Source organism: Kogia breviceps, chromosome 5 (assembly GCF_026419965.1).
Source record: "Kogia breviceps isolate mKogBre1 chromosome 5, mKogBre1 haplotype 1, whole genome shotgun sequence".
Classification (NCBI taxonomy): domain Eukaryota; kingdom Metazoa; phylum Chordata; class Mammalia; order Artiodactyla; family Physeteridae; genus Kogia; species Kogia breviceps.
Window position 1 is genome coordinate 6,367,671 of NC_081314.1, and position 23,131 is coordinate 6,390,801.

The following is a 23,131-nucleotide window of genomic DNA, read 5'->3' on the forward strand; positions in this document are numbered from 1 at the left end:
ATCAGCCTAAGAAGTTCCTGTGAGCATCTTTCCAGTCTATTTCTGGACTCCCCTCAGGCACCCACTATTCCCATTTCTAGCCTCATGCGTTAATTTTGTCTGTACTAAAACTTCATATAAATGAGGTCATCTGGTGTATATTTCTTTGTGTCTGGCTTCTTTCATTCAAGACAACATTTTTGAGATTTATTAGTGTTTTGTTTGTATTATTGGTTTGTTCCTTTTTATGAATGAGGGGTATTCTATTGTATACCACAGTTTATTTTCCCGTTGGTGGATATTTGTATTGTTTCCAATTTTGTGTTATCGTGAATAAAGCTGCAAGAAACCTTGTATACAAGACCTTTTGTAGATGTATGTTTTCATTTTGGAGGGAGGTAAATATAAGAATGGAATTTGCTAAATAATAATGTAGGGAGGGTTTCACACTATTAAGGTTCTGCCAAACATTTTTCCACAGTTGTTGTATCATTTTAAGCTTCCCCCAGTATCCAGTTGCTCTGCATTCTCCCTAACATTTTGGTGTTATAGTCTTTAATTTTGGTAGTTTTAGTGAGTGTGCAGTGGTATCTAATTGTGGTTTTTTTTTTTTTTTTTTTTTTTTTTTTTTTTTTTTTGCGGTATGCGGGCCTCTCACTGTTGTGGTCTTTCCCGTCGCGGAGCGCAGGCTCCAGACGCACAGGCTCAGCGGCCATGGCTCATGGGCCCAGCCGCTCCGCGGCACGTGGGATCTTCCCGGACCGGGGCACGAACCCGTGTCCCCTGCATCGGCAGGCGGACTCTCAACCACTGCGCCACCAGGGAAGCCCTCTAATTGTGGTTTTAATTCATATTTCCCTGATGCCAATGACATTAAACATCTTGTCATGAATTTTTTGGCCATTGGTAAGTTCTCTTTTGTGAAGCGTCTATTGAAGTCTTTTGCCTTTTAAAAGAAGCTAAGTGTTTGCCTTTTTATTATTGTTTTTCTTTTATAATTTGGGTCTTTTACATTTTTTCCCAAGAAGTCTTTGACTATCCCAAGGCCTCAAACATATTTGCCTGTGTTTTCTTATGGGAGCTTTGTAGTTTAGGTCATTATGCGCAATGTAAGTTACGGATCAACACATTTAAAAAAACATGGGTATCCAGTAGATCCAGTACTATTTGTTGAGAAGGTTTTTCTTTCCCTATTGAATTACAGTCGGTGTCTCTGTCAAATTCATTTGGCCGTATATGTGCAGGGTAATTTCTGGATTTCATATTGTGTTCCGTTGATCTATTTCTCTAATTTCATACAACTATCACAATGTCTTAATTACTATATAGTAAGTCTTAAGGTCAGAGAGTATATAAATCCTTCAGCATAGTTCTTTTCCAAGATTGCTTTGGCTACTCTAAGTACTTTACATTTCCATATATATTTCAGTGTCAACTTGTCAATTTCTACGAAAATAGAAAAATCCTGTGGGAATTTTGATTGGTGTTGCACTGATTTATAGATCAATTGGGGAGAATTGATATAATTATACTTTTGAGTCTTCCAACTTATAAGCATGTTATCTCTGTACATTAATCTGGGTCTTTGTCAAAAAGTGTGAAGGGTCTGAGATACTGTCCTATGTACAAGATAAAAGGTTATCCAGCCACAGTTCATAGGTGCTGGCAGAAGACAAAACTCCTGGATCAAAACTGAAGGACTTTATTATGCAAGCACAGCAGACAGCATAAGCTTTATGTTTGTTTCAGTCCTTTTACTCCCCAGCCCTATGAGGCTGATGTGGAGGTGGGCCCAGGGAGATGCTGGGTGCAAAGGTTTGTGTCACAATTGAGGTATACCAAGTTTAGGAACCTCTCAATCTTATAAGGGAGCTGCTAGCAAATCTGCCCAACTTCTACCCCAGAGGAGACATTAGCTTTAATATCCTGAATGGCAAACAGAACTTTCCTTTGCCCTAGAGGGGGATGTCATTTCTGTCTTTCAAGTTGTTTGCTGTACGAACATCTTTGAAAAGATAGTCCAAACTAAAAGCTGTCCCAAGACATGCAGAAACAGAGGGATCCATGAAGACTTGTCTCTCAACAGTTCCTACCTCTTTCTATACACTCTTGACTTCTGGTGAATTTTTCCGTGAGTGTGCTACTCTGTTGGCCACTTTCACTAATCTAACTGACAGGGACTGGGACCAAATCCATTCAATTTGCCTAATATGGCATTTAATTAAGGTTAATATCAATAGGACTCCCAACAGTATGAGGAAACTAATCTGTAGTATTGACCTCAGCCATGCCTCCTTAGGTTCCAGATCTAACCGGCTGAAGAAATTCCATAAAACATCAGTGTCTGCTTTAGAAAGTCAGGTAGCTTTTTTCTTACATTTCAGTATTGACTGTTCCACTGAGACAACAATACAGTTACAACAGGAAATATTAGCTATTGTATAAACTCCACCATCGCCTGAAAGAAGGGAGTCTAGAGCAACTCTGTCATGTGTAACAGCTTAGAGTAGGGGTTCGGATCTGGATGGCTGAAAAAAAGAATGACATAATCATTTGTGGATGACTCGTGGTATTGTACTTGGGATGGTAAACATGGTAGAGAATTTATTTCACTTGGTGCTTCGTGAATCCAAGTGGAGGGCAGTTAGGATTTTCAGTTAGTAATTAACATTTGTTTTTGTTAGTTGCAATAATTTTTCATAGATATTGAAATTGCTGCTTCCCATCTCATGTTTATATATTTAAATTCTTCTTTTTTATGCACAGCTTTGGTGATTAATAAGCCAAGAGGCACCTTTGTGTCTGTTTGTGTTTCCTGTAACAGCATGAGATTTGGGAGAGGCTGTAAACTGCCCCACGGAGTTATGATTCATCCTATGTGATGTCTCCCTTTCTGGAAGAGCACTTCCCCAAGCATATTCCATGGTGTTAAATAGGAAAGGGTTCTAAGGTCAAATGCGTTTGCTTTAAACTAAAATAAACAAACTCATTTAGTGTAGGCCTTTTTAGAGTTGTTGATATGTATTGTAAATTATCACAAAGGGACTCTGATACAGCATTTCTCAAACTTATCTCATGAGTGCCAGGTTGGTTAAGTCCAGCTAAATTAGAAGCCTTAGGACTATTGCTAGACCATTGTGTTTGGTTGTGGAACGTTTTCCTCAAAAGCATGACTTAGGACCAGTGATTTTGGGAACACATTTTGGGAAACTCTAGACTGAGTTAACAAAGGGAATGACATTAACTTGTGGATTCTTGGTCTATTTTGTTCAAGGCCAAAAAGTTGATTGTGACTTCAGTGTTAAGGTCAGTAGGCTAAGTGCTATCAGTGTGATTGTAAAATACTGAGAATATATTCAGAAGAATGTTTACAGGCATGTTTTGAACACCCACCTTGGATTATAAATTATACTGCTTACATGAAAGTTCAGTGAGTATATACAAATGTATACATAGTTACATTTGATTACATTTAATTATATGATTTATGATACTGAAGTATAACTTGTTTTGGGAGCTGTATAAAGAAAGCTTCACTGAAGGATAGACAGGCCCAAGAGAAGGAGAGATGGACCTGCACTCTATGTTTCTAGACAGTACCCTGCCTCCAGGATGAAGTTGCCATGGATGTCAGGCTCTCCCAAGTTTCACCAGGCAGATAAGTCAGTCCTCTCAAGAGGGGCAAGTAATGATCACCCCTCCTGGGAGGAGTGACTCAAAGTGACTCTGAGTATTCAGAGATGAAACGGGCTTGATTTCTGCTCTTCAAGCTCTGCTGTGCCAGGTATATTAGTGGTTAGACACAAATTTTTAAGGAAGTAGTTTTCTTGACATCTTTCTTATTTTTTGTAGACTGTGGGTTTCACGATTGGGTCAGTTGATGATTCTGGGCAAACCATTCTCTCAACTTGAGTGCCACCTAGAACTGATGGGTGAGCAGTAGAGGGCTCTTTACTGTTAAAGGACCAGAGGATTCAAGGGAAGAGAGATAAATCAGGGAAGGGGCAACTTCTGTTAAGTCAGAGAAAACAGTTCTAATGACTTGGAGGAGTTCAGTTACTTTGTACATGTATCTGTGTCTATTGGATATTGAATAGGAAAAATTTTATATAGAAATTATTCTCTCAGAAACCCAGTATCATCATCATTGTTGGCGCCATCACCATCATATGCTATCATCAGTTGCTAGACCATTTACTATGAAAGAGGAGCAGTATTACTTCAATTCTCATGTTTAAAACATGATAGGATTTTAGGGGATAGAAGAGGGAAGTTCCTAAATGGGAAGTTATTTTTGAAAAAAGTTAGCTTTTGTTTCTGTTTGCATCCAGTCAAAATAACTGACTGTCAGTCAATGCAATGAAAATTCTGCTCACGCTTTATCATAACTGAACTGTCCAGTTGTTTGTGAAGCAGCCAGAATTTCCCTGTAATTTGAGTGGTGTAACTGATGGATGACACAATCTGTGGTATGGCTCCAAGGAGGGCAAAAACGACCTGAAAATGTTATCCAGGTGTACCAATGGCCTGTTACCTTTGTGTAATTATATTTAATATTCAAATAGACTGCCTTTTTATGGATATGAAGAGGGAGGCTAGTAAACATTTTCTTGGAGGCTTTTCTCTCTGGCATCTACTGCCGTTGGTACATACATTTATTTTTTTAAACATTCTCATCATCATTAATGGGCATAGTCTGCATATCTCTGGTGGGAATGTTGTTTTGTTACTGAATTGCAGACCGGTAATTTTGAAAGCTGGGAGATAAACAGGACAACTTCGTCCCATAAATCTTGCCACCTGACTCATCAATTTGAGGTTCCTTATTGAAACAAGGAAAACATCTTTAATCATGCAAATATTTGGAAACTGCAAGCACATCTCTATTAGGAATTTGGGAGATAATTAAAATGGGCAAGTTATGATTGATTAACTCATGAAGAATGGGTTAGTTAAAAGGCACTTGGTTCTTGTTTTATCCTTGTATCAACACCCCATCAATAGGAATTAAGAAAACAGCATAACTAGGTTACAGCTCCTTGCTGAGGGCAATTAATCAGGACAGAAGAGTGGGGAGGTAAATTGGAATGATGCCAAATAAATCAACCTGTTTTTGGATCTACAAAAGATTTATCTTTGTTAATTCTTATAGACCATCTTAATATTTTGATCTTTGATTTATGTATTAGATGATAGATTTTAGGGAGAGATTCTAGGTTATTTTGAATTTTCAAATTAATGAATGACCTTTTTTGTATTTCCATCTTAACAGCTTTGGAAACAAACTTGTAAGAAGGTGTACATTTCCACCTTTAATTCAGATAGAAATATTTGTTTTATTCTAGTTTGTCAGATAATGGGGAGCTATTTTTGTGTTAAAATGCTGTAACAGAACATTCAAACTCCTTAAAACCTTTTGAGGAAAGGGCAGGGTTTTAATAAATAAATGTTAATAATATAAAATGCCATATGGGTAGAAAAATAAAAGCATAAAATCAATTCTAAGAAGAAAATGTCAGTATTCTCTGACAACCTGTTTACTCTTTACCTGATATGAATCTTCAAAAAGGTCTGTGTTCTACTTTGCATGGCTCCAGTTCAATTTCAATTTATTCTTAAAATTAGTTTGGAAGGGAAGCCTCCAGGCACACAGATAATGCAGCTGATGCTGTCATTTGGCGATCTGGTTCTAACTACCAGATTGGTTTTTTTTTCTCTTCCCAGGTTCTAAGTCGTTGAGACTCTTGTGTTTCTTTTATATTATTATGAGGTAATTTTATAGGCAAATACTATGACGAACACTCAGGTTGACGCTTGAGAGTAACCGGTTAACGACAGATTCTTCTGTAGTCACTTGAAGAAGTTAACATGTGAGTGCTCAGAAAGATGGTCAGTTACAATGGGGGTCCGCGCTTGGATTTTCACCCTTTAGGAGAGGTGTATATTTTAATGTTGGAATGTTTTCAGGTCCCTTTGGAGGACTAGGCATTATATCAACATACTTTTTTTTTTTTTTTTTTTGCGGTACGCGGGCCTCTCACCGCTGTGGCCTCTCCCGTTGCAGAGCACAGGCTCCGGACGCGCAGGCGCAGCGGCCACGGCTCACGGGCCCAGCCGCTCCGCGGCACGTGGGATCCTCCCAGACCGGGGCACGAACCCGTGTCCCCTGCATCGGCAGGCGGACTCTCAACCACTGCGCCACCAGGGAAGCCCATCATACTTTTAAATAATAAAATTCTTCCGAAGAACTCTGAGAATTAAATAGCTAAATTGACACCTTTATTGAGATTTAAAAGAAGATTCCAGAATCTTTGATTGTTCAGTTTTTTTTTTTTTTTTTTAACTTCAGAGTTTTTTGGTCTCCACATGCAAGCAGGGGTGAGCTTGCTTCCCAATCAGTGACCTAATTTTGTAGCACTGCACGCTGCTCCCCAACATTGATCCGACCGGGAGGCAAGTCTGTTAAACATGATGTCAGCAGGAATTATTTTGACAGCTGCCAGAAGCAGTAACGTAAGTCTCGAAAAGTATTCATTTTAGACTGTGGTGGTCTAGAATATTGGTCTGATGTATACATACTAATGGACAATCAAAGACAGTAGCACAGTATTCAAGAGAAGAACCCATAAGGAAAAGCAATCACATTAATGGAACATTGGGAGTTAAGGCCGGAACACACAAAAATAGACTCTTTAATTTCAAATTAGAACAGCAGAATCAAAGCACATTCTTCCTTTTGATGGTCTCTGGTATTGCTCTACTGTCATGAGAAGTGATTCCCAACTTTATGCAATGCCATCCCTGATACATGGAGTATTGGCTGTTGATAATACTCTTAATATTGGTCCCTCTGAATCTGAAAGAGTGCCTCTGTGGATGGGCTACTATTTTCATTCTCAGGTTTGATGATCCAGCGTCAGATTATATGATAAACTTGCTCAAAGCGTGGTCTTGTGTTTTCTAACAGTGTTAGATAAACATTCAGTGTCTGCATTTCAGAGTGGTAACACAAGGATGAGTCAGATAGCAAATTAAATTTAGGTATGCCATCTGCTGCCTTTATTTTATGAATGCCAGCCCACAGGACATTGACTAGGCATGAATGTATAAGCCATTGTCTTTGATTGTTGGACTTACTACAAACATTGGATAAATGTTCATCCATGCTGCTGGTCTTCTTAGAAAGGGTAAAATTCAGCAGAAATGAATTTTTTTTTAGTTGTTGTAAGTTTTTGGTTTTAATAAAAATAAACCTCAACAGAAGAAAACAGCATGTTACTCGTTTCTCTGAGCGCAACATCTCAGCAGGCTTCAGGAACTCATCCACAAGGGGTAAATTGTTTAATGTGTAATGGTAAGCAGAACTGTAAAAAGCCATATTAGGCTTCCATGATTTTATTTTCTTCTTCTGGTAAAAGATCATTACTTCTCCCTGGGCCCCTCGTGGTTAAGCCTTTTATAACTTTTCCAAGAAAGTTCTTGATTTCTTCTGATGGTGACTCATGCCGTGTATTTCCTTCACAGTGGTTTCTTTAAGAAATTGTGTTTTCCCAAATGTTTCTGAGGAATTTTTCTTATTTTCTTTCAAAACTTAAATTTTTAAAAGTCTCCATTTGGGAAGGACAATGGGTACATTTTCTTTGAGCAGTTTAATGTAAAGTATGAATTTATAGAGGTGAAATGACAGTTTGGTGCTATCGTTTAGAGGCATTCTTATCTTTCAATATCTGTTCCCAGTCTGGCTCTTTAACAGCATTTGCTCAGATGCAGTGGTTACCAGGACCAGTAAGAACTGCTTTTCAAGGACTTTTGTAGATTTTTGTCTAACACCATAAAATGAGTTCTCCATTTCCGAGGCTAATAAAAGTCTTAATGATATGTGCATCCAACAGATGGGACAGAGGGCTATTTTGGCAGTGGGCAGTTGAAATCTGCCCTCAGTTGTTTGTATAAGGCTCTCACTAAAGTCAATAAAAGGTAATTTTCACACACAATTTAGTTCAGAGTATTAAATGTGGGAAAGAGTGGCTGGTTTAAGTCCAATGGGCATAAGGGTAGCAGCTGGTAAAAGTTTAGTTTGATGGCAAATTCTAACCGACAGACTGACAAGTTGATCAAGAATAATACAAGACCAAGTCACAAACTGTGGACAATGGCAGGGCTTCAGAAGCTGAGAGAAAGGACATAACTGAAGTAATTATCCCCAACATCTCTGGCATAAGTCTTGATGATTTCTTTTTGTGAAAAGCTCTTTCTCTCACTCTCTTTTTCTGTTCCCAGTCTTCTTTCTTTTTCACTCTCTAACTCATACCCGTTTTTAAACTCATTCATTTGCTCATTTCTGCTTAGCATTTTGTCCATCAAATGGAATGTTTATATATATTAATACCTCAGTGAGAGTATCATAATGGCATCAGGCAGATTCAGAATATAATGTACTTTCCTGCCCTGCAGGGTCAGGTGTGTGGCTCAAATCTGCTGATATGAAAGACGGAATCCATATGTTCTTCCTGGTTACGGTAGGGGATATTATGTTTAAGGCAGGTAAGACTTTAATGGGGATGAGAAAGAGTCTAGAGGCAGGTTCATACGTGAAAATTATGCATAGGAACTGTCAGGACTTCGCTCTTTCATGCACTTATTAAATGAATTGTTAATGATTTATGCATGTTTAATAGCTTCATGTATTTTGGAAATTATAAAAAGAGTCCACAATGTTTTTGGCATGCATTATTTTATCTGATGCTGGTGATCTCTGAATATGGTTTAAAAGTATGCATGGTAGGTATGCAGAACAGTTTCATATTCTAGCTCAATCTTTGAAGGCAAGTACTGTAACTCTGTACTGCAAAAATACACGACAAATGAGAAATGAGCTTAAAGTCATGGCATTAATGATATTTTGTTAGGCTGCTGCAGGGTTTCTTAATCTTAATAACATTATAGACATTTTGGTCTGGTAATTCTTTGTTCGGGGCTTGTCCTGTGCATTTTCGTCTGTTTAGCAGCATCCCGGGACCCTACCAATTAGATGCCAGTAGTAACCGCATTATGCCCTCTGAGTTGTGATGACTAAAAAGTGTCTCCAGACTTTGCTGAATGTCCCGTCGGGGCTAAACCTCTCCTGTTGAGAACCACTGGTCCACTGGTAGGATTAGCTTGCTTCCAAGTCAAGCTAAGGCTTCTGAACTTTAGTAAGACCGTAGACCGACCCAGATGGAGAGGCAAATCAGGAAGAAGGTATCCGTGTAGTATGTCTAGATTAGATATCAGTCATGCCTCTTATGGCTCCATCATCATCCGTAAGATCCTATTAGAGCACTACATCACGAGACAGCATCAGCGGCAATGAGGTTCTTACATGCCAGCATGAAAACGGTGCTTGCTCCCATAGATTATTTTCTGGAACTGAGCCGTGCAGAGAGGTTGGTGGCCTTGTAGGCAGCTGCAGTTTGGTGAGGTGAAGTGGAACAACTGTACCCAGGGCGAAAGAAACCTTGAAACATGGCCTGAGGAGTAGAAGCCCAGATGTGACAAGTTGGAAAGCAGCAGCGGTTGCCTACAGAGAGGGTGGCTGTCACTGAGTGGGAGGCTTTTCTTGACTAGAGGTAACTTGAATTCTTTAAAGTTCCTTGGCATTTGTTCCTCCTGAACATCTGCAAGCACTTCCAGTCCCCCAGAGGAGCTTGAGTTCCATGCACAGTCCAGCTGGGCCTGGAGCCTGTGACCGCAGTAAACAGACCGATGCTTTCTTACTATTCCCCATGTTTCTTGGGCTTGATTCCTTCTACCCTTTCCAGGTGAAGACAGGCTGGGGCAGGGGCAGCTAGGAGCTGAGTACTTGTAATTTCTTTCTGTTTTAGTTATGATACTACCTCCCCCAAAGAGGGGAGGGGCCCATTTCTTGTTAATTCTTGTCTCCATGATCCAATTAGACGATGTTTGTTATCCTTGACATTTCCCCAGAGCACATTCTGAACTTCAGCCTACCTAATGCTGTTTAGTTAAAATCTGTGTAAGCACCAGACATCCTTCCTTATTTATGTTTTTTAATTTTACGTTTAACACATATTTTGTAAGGAATGTGTTTGAAAGGTATATTCTGTTTATTTAGAATTATAAAGAACCAGTGTAAGTTGCTGATTTCTAAGTTACAGAATTCTTAAAAATGTGTATCTGCTCACTAGGTGCTTTAAAAGTGGGTGGTTTCAAGACTGAAGTGAATGGTGCATCTTCTTTTGAAGTGAGACTGTGCTTCAGTGAGAGTTTGAATGTGGATGCTGAGTGCATTTCAGAGGTAGGGGATTATGGGTGATTGGTGAAAGCCTGCTTAGTTGCTCAGATCTTCTTGATAACAGGCTGTTTCAAGTTAGTTTTGGTCTTTCCAGGTGCCATAGTTGCCCAAACACACCAGGCATTTTCAGACACCCATGCATTTGCTTGTGCTCTGCCAGCTGCTTGAAATAGCTTTCTTTCTGAAGCCCAGCTGAGGAAATTCTTCACCTCCTTCCCACAATTCTTTGAATCCAAGGCACAGTGTCCCCCCCCACCTTTTCTAAAAAAAAATTTCGGCCAAGCCACGCAGCTTTCGGGATCTCAATTCCCTGATCAGGGATTGAAAGCAGGCCATGGCAGTGAAAAGCACCACATCCTAACCACTGGACCACCAGGGAACTCTGCCCGTGTTAATGTGTCTTAATTTGCTGTGATTCTTACAATGAATAGCATATCATGATCAAATTGGTGACTTTTTTTCTTAATGGTATGTAAAGTAATGGTTTATTTTGTAACTGATGGTGATTTAGATTTGATGAAATACAATATATGAAGCTACGCTGCCAATGTGTTATCCAAGTAGAACTGTGCAGTAGGCACGTGGAAGTGACTGTCTGGATCTTTGGAAAGGTGAAGGTACAAAATACATTCACCCATCCCAACGTTCCTCAGAGTCTCAGTCCTTTACAGCATCAGATCTAAGGCGGAAAAGCACACTCCTGAGAGATCATGTAATCTGAGGATTGATGAGAAACCAATGAGGATGTGAATTTATACAGCTGTGTAACTATCACCCAAGTGCAAATGTTAGGATCTTTCTGTCACCCCAGATAGATCTCTCAGGCCCCTGTGTGGTTAATCACTGCTCCCATCCCCGGTTCCAAGCAATCGCTGATCTGCCCTCTGTGTCCGTAGAATTTTTTCTGGGCATTTCATATAAATTCAGTGATCTAGTAAGTGGTCTTTTGCACCTGGATTGTTTCATTTAGCATAATGTTTTTTGAGGTTCATCCATGTTGCAGTATTTATCAGTAGTTCATTCCTTTTTATTGCTGAATAATATTTCATTGTCTAGACGGACCACATTTTGTTTATCCATTTACCAGTTCATGGGTGTTTTTGTTATTAGGAGTAATAATAAGAACATTCACATATAAGTCTTTGTGTGGATATATGTTTTCATTTCTCTTGGGTAGATACAGAATAATTTCTTGATCAAACTATGTGTTCTTGTCTCAAGAGCAGGATGTTCTATAGACATCTTTGCAGTTTTCATTTTTACATGGGGTTGTATTGAAATCTCGAGTTATATACCTAAAAATCAAAATACTAATGAGTATGTGAATATGAGAAGTGCAGCTAAAAGGCTGTTAAAATTTACTTGGCATCTGGTACAATTTACTGTCATTCACTAGTAACTACCTCCAGTCTTCCTGTCTGGAATAAAAATGACATGCATTATATTTACTACTCTGCTAATACCACCAAAAAGCCTAGCAATTTTCATTTCCAGACTGCTCTGAGGCAATGTAGCAATCTAATTCTTGAAAACTGTGTCCTTGAATGTATCATTTCATCTCCTCCCTTTTTTGTCCCTTTATGTTTGAAGGACATTTTACATTTGACAACTGGGATGATTCTTAAAGGGGCTAAGAGGAAAAATGTTATTTGTTTTAAAACCTTTTCAAATCCAGAACAACGTACAAGATAGTTTATTAATTTGCCAGAGAAGTTAAGAGGTTAGAAAATTTCCCCCACCTTGATTTGCTCTGTTCCCTGGCTTCTAGAGTCCAATTCTACATTTGCATACTTTTGACAGTATGAATAGGGAAAATGTGATGATGATGAATGTTAAAATAATGTTAACAATAACACTTCTCAGGACATTTCAGCTAAGTTGGTAGTGATAGAATAAGACTTATAATATGGTCATTCGTTCATTCATTGATTCATCTATTCATTAAACTAGACTTTTATTATTTCTACAGGTATTTATGTAGCATCTTCTCTGTGCTTGACACTGAGCTAGGCACCCTGATTACAACTGTGAACAGCAGTTTAAATTGTACGTAGTAAAGAAAGAAGCTACTTAGCAGATGGTTTTCCCAACTGATTAAAAAAAGAGGGCTTCCCTGGTGGCACAGTGGTTGAGAATCCGCCTGCCGATGCAGGGGACACGGGTTCGTGCCCTGGTCCGGGAAGATCCCACATGCCGCGGAGCGGCTGGGCCCGTGAGCTGTGGCCGCTGAGCCTGTGCGTCCGGAGCCTGTGCTCTGCAGTGGGAGAGGCCACAACAGTGAGAGGCCCGCGTAGCGCAAAAAAAAATTAAAAAATAATAAAAATGAAAAAATAAAATAAGTTAATTTGCTTTGGAAGAAGAAATTTGCAACTTTGAGTTACTTGGTTTAAAGATCCTTGGGGCTTCCCTTCAGCTCTTTGATATAATAGCTTGGTCGGCATTTTTCCTAAATCACCTGTGAATTTGGTACTGAGCAACTTCTAAGATCAGGCAAAACATGACCAAGGACAAGAAGAATCATTATCTAAAGAGAAAATTACAAGACCTCCAAGATGAGGCCTTCTGAACCCTGTGTCTCTTGTTGAAACCTAAGGAGAAAGATATAAATATTGTTCAAAAATAAAAATGCAAGATTAATTACAAGCATTTCACACAGAATAAAAATGTGGTGCTGTGTTCTATTCATCTAAAATTCTTGCACATTTCTTTACACTATTGATCTTGTACAAGATGCTTAATGTTTGCTTCAGTTGAGTGTGACACAATAGCTCCTTAGTTAAAAATGACTCCTCTCTTGGGTACCAGATTTCCAGATTAATTTCCAGATGAAGTGTGATTTAATTTTTAAATTCAAACTTTTCTGCATCAAAACGAGCACTCATCAGATGATATCTAGGGTGTGAAACTTCTTATAAACTAGAGAAAATGCTATCCTAAGTTTTGGGAAGAAAGCCTAGAAACTAATGATGCTGTCATCTAAGAGAAAAATCATTTTCAACACAGGCATAGATCAAGTTACACTTCAAATTTATTAAATTTGAATTCATAGGGATATGGAGTAGTCCAGTGACCCTACAAAGACAATCTCACTGTAGTCCAACATCTATACTACATTTTCCAAAGTGTGAACATCCATAATACTGGTTGAGTCATACCAGGGTCACTCTTGTTTCTTTCTAGACTTTTCTTCTATAACATTAACAAAACATTGAGTTCCAGTATGGTGACGTTGTGATTTATTATAAGAAATATATATTTGGTTTTTGTCCCCATTCGTAGCACAGAGCTCCTAAAACCCTTGGAATTTCCTAAGAGATAAGAGCCATAAAGGTGTCTTGATTTTCATAATAAACCCCTTTCAACCACATCTGAGTGTATGTTAATGAGGTGACTTTTGGAGAGCACATAAGAATGGGGGCTGGTTGCCAGGAGAACTAAACGTGTAATTAGATGGTTGGAACTTCCAGCCCCACTTGCCTGCGGTTGGGGAGGGAAGAGGAGTGGAGGTTGAATCAGTCACTGATGGCCAATGATTTAACCAATTGTGCCTGTGTAAGGAAGTCTTCATAAAGCTCCAAAAGGACGGGGTTTGGAGTTTCCGGGTTGGTGAAAGCGTGAAGGTTCAGGGAGAGTGCTGCACACCCAGAGAACATGGAAGCTTCCAGCCCCTTCCCACATAGCTTGCCCTCTGCATCTCTTCCATCTGGCTGTTCCTGAGCTGTACCCTCTTATAATAAAGCAGTAGTCTAGTAAATAAAGTGTTTCTCTGAGTTCTTTGAGCCACTCTAGCAAATTAATTGGGTGGTGGGAACCACTGGTCTACAGCTGGTCGGTCAGAAACACAGGTGATAATCTGGACTTGTGATTGGCATCTTGAAGCAGAGGAGGGGGTGGTGAGCAAGGCTTGTGAGTCCGACCCCTTAACTTGTAGGATCTGACGCTATCTCCAGGTGGACACTGTTAGAATTGAGTTAAATTGTAGGACACCCAGCTGGTGTCGCAGAAAATTGCTTGGTGGTGTTAAACACACACAGACACACAGACACACAGACACACAGACACACACACACACACACACCAGAAGTATCAACCAGCGCTAAATTAGTAAGTGCAATTTAAAGATTCTCTATTTGTTAGTGCAATAGCTTTTAAGTAGAAAAAACTGTGTTTGGTTTTGAACTATCAGAATAGGAATACAACCTATGTTTATTGTCTGCCGGGATTAGATCAGAGATGATCTGAGTTCCATAAATATGCCTTCACTACCACAGGCCCACAGGAGAAAGTGGGGATTTTGACTATCCAAGGAAGCATGCCCTAAGGAACACTCAGCCTCCTGTTTTCTCCTGGTGTTATGCATATGCGGATGGTGGCCAGGTGGAGGGTTTGGCTAGCCCCGCTAATTGCTTTTATCTGGAGGAATAAGCGAATAGTGCAGTAACAGTGTGCTGCCCCTAGGTACAAATTAAACAGCGCTAAAGTGCACTTAGAAGAAATTAGCCAAGCTCCAGAGTGGAAAGTGACTTTAAAAAATTCATTCTCTTTTTATTTCAATTTTACGATTAATGGGAAATGAATAAATGAAAAGACCAAGCAGAGAGAGGAAACGGTAAGGGATTAATACAACACAAAGCTTTTATAGATACTATATTTGAATGGACTGAATAAAGGAGATGGATTTGTAATCATTTTCCTACTTTTAAAGATCATTATTACTTAAAAAAATTATTATTTTGGAAATCCCCAGGCTAAGCCAGTGTACTTTGGATTTCAGAGTACAGAAATCACAAAATTTTTATTTGTTCTCCCGAATAGAAGCAATGCTATAGCTGTCCTCTCTCTCTGTCTAGGCAGATGTGAGTTTTCTTTATGTATCAAAGCAGAAGACTTAGTCCCGGGCATAATATGAGCTGCTTACACTTGAAGTTAAAATTATACTTCTAATAACTTTGGTGTGTAAAAAATGGTACAGCATTGGCACACCATTGGTATATGTTTCACAAAATACAAGGAGAACAAATAGATTCCTAAATAGGTAAAAGGCATTCCACAGTATACAAAATTCAACTGTTCTTCCTCCTCCTACTTTGAAATATCATCTGATCAGTTAGGTGGATCAGTTAAAGACCATCACTGTATTATTTATGAAGACCTTACTCTGTGCCAGGCTCAGTACTAACAACTTACCATAGATTGTCTATTTTGGTTTTCATATTCTATGCATTACACCTATATTATATTTGAAGAAACTGGGACTTAGAAAAAAGTGATTGGTCAGGGAGCCCAGAACTGAATCAGAGACATTATGTTTATTTGTACTTGAAAGAAAAGAAAGGCAGACATGTGTAACTCTGGAAAGGGGAGAGTCATCTGAAAAAAAAAAAAAAAAAAAGTGTGAATTCAGGTGTGACTTTCACACAGATGCTTCTACCTGCCTCTTGATTGAGTCTTCTCCATGGTGAATTAAGAACAAAATAACACAAAAACTTCATGTCAGAATATTGAAGTAATTGGAATAGATCTCATTTTCTTTGGCTAGACAACGTAGTATTAAGTGCTTTCTCCCAACCGGCATTCTTATAAATTATCATTATTTTTTTCAGACAGTTTTCTACACAGGTGGCTGAGTTATTTGTTGCAGAATTAGTTCAGATGGTCTCACAAAATTATGTTAAATGTTGTTACATGTGCTTTACTGAAATGAAATATTTAACATTTAATTAATTCCCTTTCCTCACTGGTAAGTCTAATCTATCTGGCACAATTTAAAAATAAATTTTATTTATGAGTCTCTTGTTTTCCTATTGTTTCCATATTTATTCAGTATCTTTTATTAACTACTTACTCGGGGATTTAACCATCTTCTGGATTACTCAGCCATGGTCCAGAAGGCCAACCAGAAAATTCAGTGGTCTCTAAGACAATAATCATATAAGATGCTTCTAGAATATTATTTGAGGAGGAGGGTGGTAAGTGTGTGTGTGTGTAGTATTGTTACACTTTTGATTGCTGCGTATTTGAGGTATGTGCATGACAATTTTAAATGCTTGAATTTCCTTACAATCTTCTTGAGTATCCAGAAATATTTTTAGGGTTTTGTTAATACTAATTTCTGTGACAATATGGGATTAACTAATGTAACCTTAGTTTCTATAGGAAGAACTTGCTATTTAAATGATAAAAATTATGTCAGATATTCTCCTTTGGAGATTGGATGACTTTAGTGACTATAGATTGACTAAAGTTAGCAAATAATTGCCCATTTTCATTCTGAGCTGTGGAGACCCCTTTCTTTCTTTCACTTGTGACAGAGAAGGCTGGCCTGGAGCAAGCTGCATCCATCTCATACCTTGGCCTCATTTCATGACGCATTTCCCTCTGTGCCCAGACCTCCACTGTGTGCCAGGGAAGGACCAATTCAAGGGCCTGTCCTGATCGGCCTGCTCATGTGCTCAGTGTGTCAGGAAGGGGATTCCGGAAAGTGAGAACAGAGAATGAAGTGAAGGAAGGAAGAGAATGGGAGGAGGAAGTAGGAAAGAGTGAAGGAAAGACAGATACAGGAAGACATAGTGAGAAACTGCAGGAAAAGGGGACGGGAAGGGGATTAAGAGATTTAGGACAAGTCTGGGGAAGGGGAGGAATACAGAGCAGCAGAGAAGACTCTTTTTCCTGTAGCTTTCTTCTCGTAAAGCAGGCTTCTCAGCGTGAGGTCCATAGAGAAAAACCAGGGAGTTTGTGAGTTGGGATTTGAAAAAAGTACATGATTACATAGTTGACATATCCCTCAACCGTGAATTTCAGCCACAAACCACTGTCATATTAGCAACACCCATGACTTTGTCTTTAATAGAAATAACAAATGTTTTCATGTTACAATGTGATTGTTGCAGATATCTTGAAATATTAACTATCCTCACAACTACTTTGAAATTATGGTGGTTACTAGACTTGCCACTAGATCTTCTTATTTCATGCTTTAATTTAAAAAAAGCACATATACTATATCATACATTTGGTTTTTAAATATTTTAAACTGTTTCAGTATAATCAATTTTCTTTTTAATCTTATGAATTTTATTTTATGCATTTAAAAATATTATTCTGAGAAGGGATCCATAGGCGTCACCAGATACTAAAGGGGTCAATGGCACAAAAAAGGTTAAGATCCTCTGCTGGACAGTAAAGCTTCCCACGTGAATAGCTTACAGTGTATCTGAGATATTTATGCTCTCAGTCCTCAGGGTGGCAATTTGTAGCTGGAGCAACCCCAGTCAGATTGCCTGACCTCAGACAGCCTTGTCTGTACAGATATTAACTTTATGTGTCCTGTGATGTGAGAAGAGTTGAGAAGTGATTGGACTCTGTTAACATCGGTCTTCCAAGGATACCACACTTTTTCAAATTATCTCCTACCTGGTGTTATTATCTTTATTTCAGGGAAAGTGAGGGTTGATTACAGAGGGGAAGAAGAGCTTAGAGTAACAAGAAGCTCTCTGAACTAGGAGGCTCAAGTTCATGGGGGAGAACCCCTCAGACAAGAACAAGATCACTCACAAGGGAAAATGGAGGCCCATTAAAGGGTCTCCTTTTGGCTTCTTTCGTGGAACAGGGGAAGATGGTACATGGGTTCTTCCTATGACATGTACTACCCCTGAGTTCCAGAGACTGTCTTCTATGTGTTTGGGCATAAAGTTCAAATGACTTTGATCTTGCCCACATTCCTATCTGACCTGCAGAATTTTAGTTCATTAAATTTCATCTCATAGAGCATAATGCCAACAGTGTCTTTAAATATGGGTAGCTACAAAAGGATTACTTTCTCCTTCAGTGCCCACACTCCTCAATACCCAGAGGTTTGACTGATGACTTTTCCTTCATGTACTCATTTTCTCCCTTTTAAGTAATATATAAGGTCAAATTTTAATAAATCCAGAGTCACACTCCATATGTCATTTGGTACCCTCCAATCTAAAATCTGTATACATGCCAATTTCTCCTCAGTTTCTGAACAATAAAATTATTCGAATAAAGGGCATTGTAGTTGATTGGATGGTTGGTTCTTTGTATGGACTCCTGAAGTTTTCTCTGCGTCACTTGCTGAGTTCCCAACTTTGCAGTAAAAGGCTTTAAAGTAAATGGAATCCTTTCCTCTTTAAGCTGTAACAAACAATGATGGTCCAAGGACTCTACAGAAAGTGTCCCACTCAGATGAGCAGTCCTGAAGTGTAGAATAATATCACTAACTGGCCATTGATGACATATTCTGTTTCTTGGTATCCAGGAGACTGAAAGTCGCCTGGTTTTCTTTATCTAGGCCACAGCTGTCTTGGGCCTGATTCCAATCATTTTGATCTGGTGGGGATTCTCGTTGGCAACATAAATGCAGTTGGGGAGGGGCTGTAATGACATGGCAGTGACAGCTGAAACGTGTTTCCTCATTTTGATCTAGGTGCATGTTCTCAGTAGTATTGCTGGAGACCATATGCTTATTCCTCTCACACGTCTAGGAGAAGATTTTTTAAAGAGGCCAAAAGGTATTTTTTTCCTCCATTAAACTCTGGACAAAGAGCAGTTGTGAGCCAGTGTTGGTTAATCTATCATATTATAAAGTATGAAAATCCATAAACAGAAGAATCACACATAAGTACCTCTGTGTGCCCACGCCCACTCGGTCTCAAAGGAATTCATTCATCAGGAGAGGTGGCATCACAGCAGCTTTGTGAGCCTAATGATGATGTATTTCCTTTTAACTAGTTTGTATACGATAATTGATCAAAAGTCTTCATAAGTCTTCCCAGAGCAATTCATTAGTTCAGTAAAACAATATAATATTTGGAACATGCTTGCTTCACAGTCATTTTGTTAGGGGAAAAAAAAAAGAACAGCAGCTGTAGTTCAGCGTAGATGGCCATCTGATGAAACAGTTGATTTATCAAAATGAATTGACCTTGGCAGTTTCCATCCTGGGGCTCAGATAGAGAAACAAAATTAGAATTCAGTGCTGCTCACATTGCCAGAACAAAGTAATGGTGGCGCGTTTTCCACTAACATTATGGGTTACACCATGGATAGAAAATTCAGAATTTATCCAGCCGTACAGATTAAGCCACACGTCTCAGTGACCAATAAATGGAGAAAAAGCATTCCCTGCTTTCCCACCATAGGAAAATGGCAGGCCAATACCTTCTTTTAAACATGGACCTACTGTCTTATCCCAGAACACAGACAACCAAGGTAATATAACACATTCTAGCATACCAGGAAAACAGTGGACGGAGAGAGTTAAAGGTGAGCTTGCAGGGCTTCCCTGGTGGCGCAGTGGTTGAGAGTCCGCCTGCCGACGCAGGGGACGCGGGTTCGTGCCCCGGTCCGGGAAGATCCCACATGCCGCGGAGCAACTAAGCCCGTGAGCCATGGCCTCTGAGCCTGCGCGTCCGGAGCCTGTGCTCCGCAATGGGAGAAGCCACGACAGTGAGAGGCCCGCGTACCGCAAAAAAAAAAAAAAAAAAAAAAAAAAAAAAAAAAAGGTGAGCTTGCAAAATGATTACTTCCGCCTCCCCCTACCCCACTCCACCGACACACACAGTAAAATGGACTATCTCTCTGACTGCCATAGGGTTGCACTTTGGGAAAATCCGCAGCTGCATACATTCAAAACTTTTATCCTTTTCCAATCCACCCTCTCTTCTTAAAAACTGTGGCTTAATTCATGGTGTTTCGCAGCTGCCTCCTTATAGCACATGCCTCCCAGATACACAGATTACATTGGTAACTGACCATCTGTGCCCTACAGTCACCCGTATCGGCTCCAGATCTTTTTGGCTTCTCTTTCCAGGCTCTCAGTGGGATACTTGACCCTCAGGTACTGGGATGCAGTCAGAGATGCAAAGAGCTTTGGATTACACGCAAGGGATGGAGAGCTGAATGATTCCATGAAAGTAGCCTGTAGATGACTGTGAACATTTTTTTTTTTTTTTAACGCAGGGAGATTCTGCAAATACCTAAACTTATTTTCCCCTTACCTACCTTATCTTGCCTTAAAGGAAGTAGATTTTCCAGGCCAGCGCTCATTCGTTGTTGCCACTTAGCTTTTAAGATCCAAATCAGGCTCTCGCTCAACGCCGCCAGGAAGAATGCTCAGCTGAACATATTATCAGCTTCCAACATTTTCTCATTCTGGAGACTTTGTGGTCTGCCTAGCTATGCTGCCTTGGGCGCCAAGTCTGTTCCGTGGGGACCGATTGGGGAGCTCGGCAGAGAGACAGTGCGCTCGCTCACATACTAGAAAAGTTATGGTCACGGGGCTAAGGGAAAACAAACCAAACCCCCAAATCCCACAGTGAAAAGTCTTTGGTTTGCTGCTCAAGGCCAGGAGTAAGAGGGCTGTGCTTGGACTCTGCTCAGAGGATGGTGTGAATGAAGGGTATTTGCTGAAGGTCGTCCAGTTCAGTTGAGTTGCCCTAGGCGCTGCCTTGGCACCCATTCTCCTCCAGGTTAGACAACATTAACTCTCAAGAGCTGCCAGGATTTTATGATCAAATGTATTCATGAACCACAGCATGAAGGAAATAAATTTGTATTTGGAATAAACAGAGAAAAGACTAGAGGTTTGCTTCTTATGCTCTTCCTTTGCTTTCTGTGAGAAATAGCCATAACTTGACCCTTCTATGTGCAGAAGGTAGTCTGATTAAACTAGTGATTATGGGGACTAAGAGCCTAGGATTGGAGGCACAGCCTGCTTCCAGAGCTCATCTGGGTTTCCCACTCTTTGTCTATGTTCTCAGGATAAGCAGTAAATAAGGATTGATGATTACTGAGCAATGGTGAGTTCCTCTTCTTAAAGGTCTTCAGATCATGTGATTTTGGAGTATTTTCAGTATTTCATCCAAATCCAGTTGATTAGTAGCTCTTGTTGCTAATTGATTCCCTCCACTCATGGCCTCTCCCCAGTTCAAATGTCCTCACGGATGTTGTTTTCTACATATTTAAGGGTATCGGTAGTGTCTATCGGAGGAAAGCCAGAGGGAGATAGCATGGCTTGGGGACAGGGTGTGTGATGTTGGAGGAGCCACTTAACTTTTCCGAAGACAGTGTACTTCTCTCAGTAATGAGAGTGTTGCTTTGACACTAAGATCCTCTTGTGACCCTTAGACAGAAACATTAATGCTTTCGGCACACACGACAGACTACATTAGTGTTTGTAAATAAAAGCTACATGTATTAGCATCAACATGATATAAGTAGAAAATAAATAGTATATCTTGGAGGTGTTAAAAAAGTTAACGTACTCTCTTTCATCCCCTTCGCATTCTATTTCAGTCTATAGCTTTGCTGTTCCCAGGAATTCTAAGGATAACGTTATTTAATATTAGCAAGAATTGGACAAAATCGGATATTTCCTGGTGTAGTTGTCTTTAGTAGTTTATGAGAAAGGCTGTCCCCAGGATGTGCTTATGGTGTAGCATTCTCATCTTAGCCTAGGGCTTTTCCTCACCTCGTCTCTTTCCTTCTCCCCAGAGCCCTATGTCAGCAGCAATGAATGCTTAAGTAGGCTCTGTCAGGAAAACTCTTGGTGACCTTGGAAACGGTATTTAACCTTTCCATGGATCAGCATCCAAATCACAAAGCAAAAATGACAGGAGCTGCCTCTCTCACAAATCTGTGAGTTATGACTAAGAAAAGGATTGCAAAACACTGAAAATCCTAAGTGCCACAGACAGGTCTAGTGATGTTAATAATTCACCAGCTCATTCTTGGCGGCCACCGCCAGACCCTTAAAGCCTTAAAGCTGGAAATGGAAAAAACTAAAATGACAAAAAGTCTCACCAGTATTTGATGATTGTTAATAGGGAAACACTGGATTTGTTGAAGTGCAGGAGAGGCATATCAGTGATCTAAGAGGGTGTTTCTCCTGTGGTTTAGCCAAGGTCATGAGCTGTTAGTGTGACTCCTTTCACTAGCATTAAGTTCACAGAAGTCTCTTATAACAAGGTTTTTTTTTTTTTTTTTTTTTTTGAGAAGAAAACAGATTTGGCATAAGTTACATGACAGCCACAATGAGGCTTTCTTATGTATGAAAGACATTGACAATCAGCCCCACGGGGTTTCTATAATTTCAGAATATAGCTTTAAAAATCATATTACAGGCGACAGTACTTAAGATTAATAGAGGCCATTTACCTTTTTATTACATGTTTTATTAGCACTTAGCAGCTTGATCTATGAAAGAAAAAAATTGAATATAGTGTGTCAAAAGAGAAAGACTGCTTTAGAAAAATTAATATAAGAAGGTGACACTGCACTCCTCAGTTTTAGGAGAGAAAGTTGTGGAAAGTTTTCTGCAGAATGTGTCTGTGGATTCCCTGGGAGTTGATCTCCTAGGAAGGGCTAAAGGAGAATTAGGGGAGGACTTCTCTGGGAAGGTGGAAATGGTGGGAGGACCAAAGGGAACGTGTTGATCGTGGGCTGTGAGGGAAAGTGGGAGACCATCCAGACAGAGGCAACAGCATCTGCGAGGCCCTAAGGTGAGAAAGAGCTTGCCATGTTCTGGGAGCAGGTAGAAGAAGAGTGTGTCTCGGACATCACCAACAGGGTGGGTCATGGCAAAGTGAAGTTTAAGAGACATGCAGTTAAAACTTTTTATTACAAACTGGTAGTTTATAAAATAAAACCTTAGTTTACTTGTTGATGTATCAAAAGTTATTACATCTATAATAAAACTGTGGACATAAATTTTAACACAGGGATTCCATTTCTAGGGAATTCTAAGGATATGATTAAATATATATAAAGAAGATTATATCCAAGAATGTTTATTATAGTAGTCATAACTTTTAAAAAAAATCATACTCAGTTTCC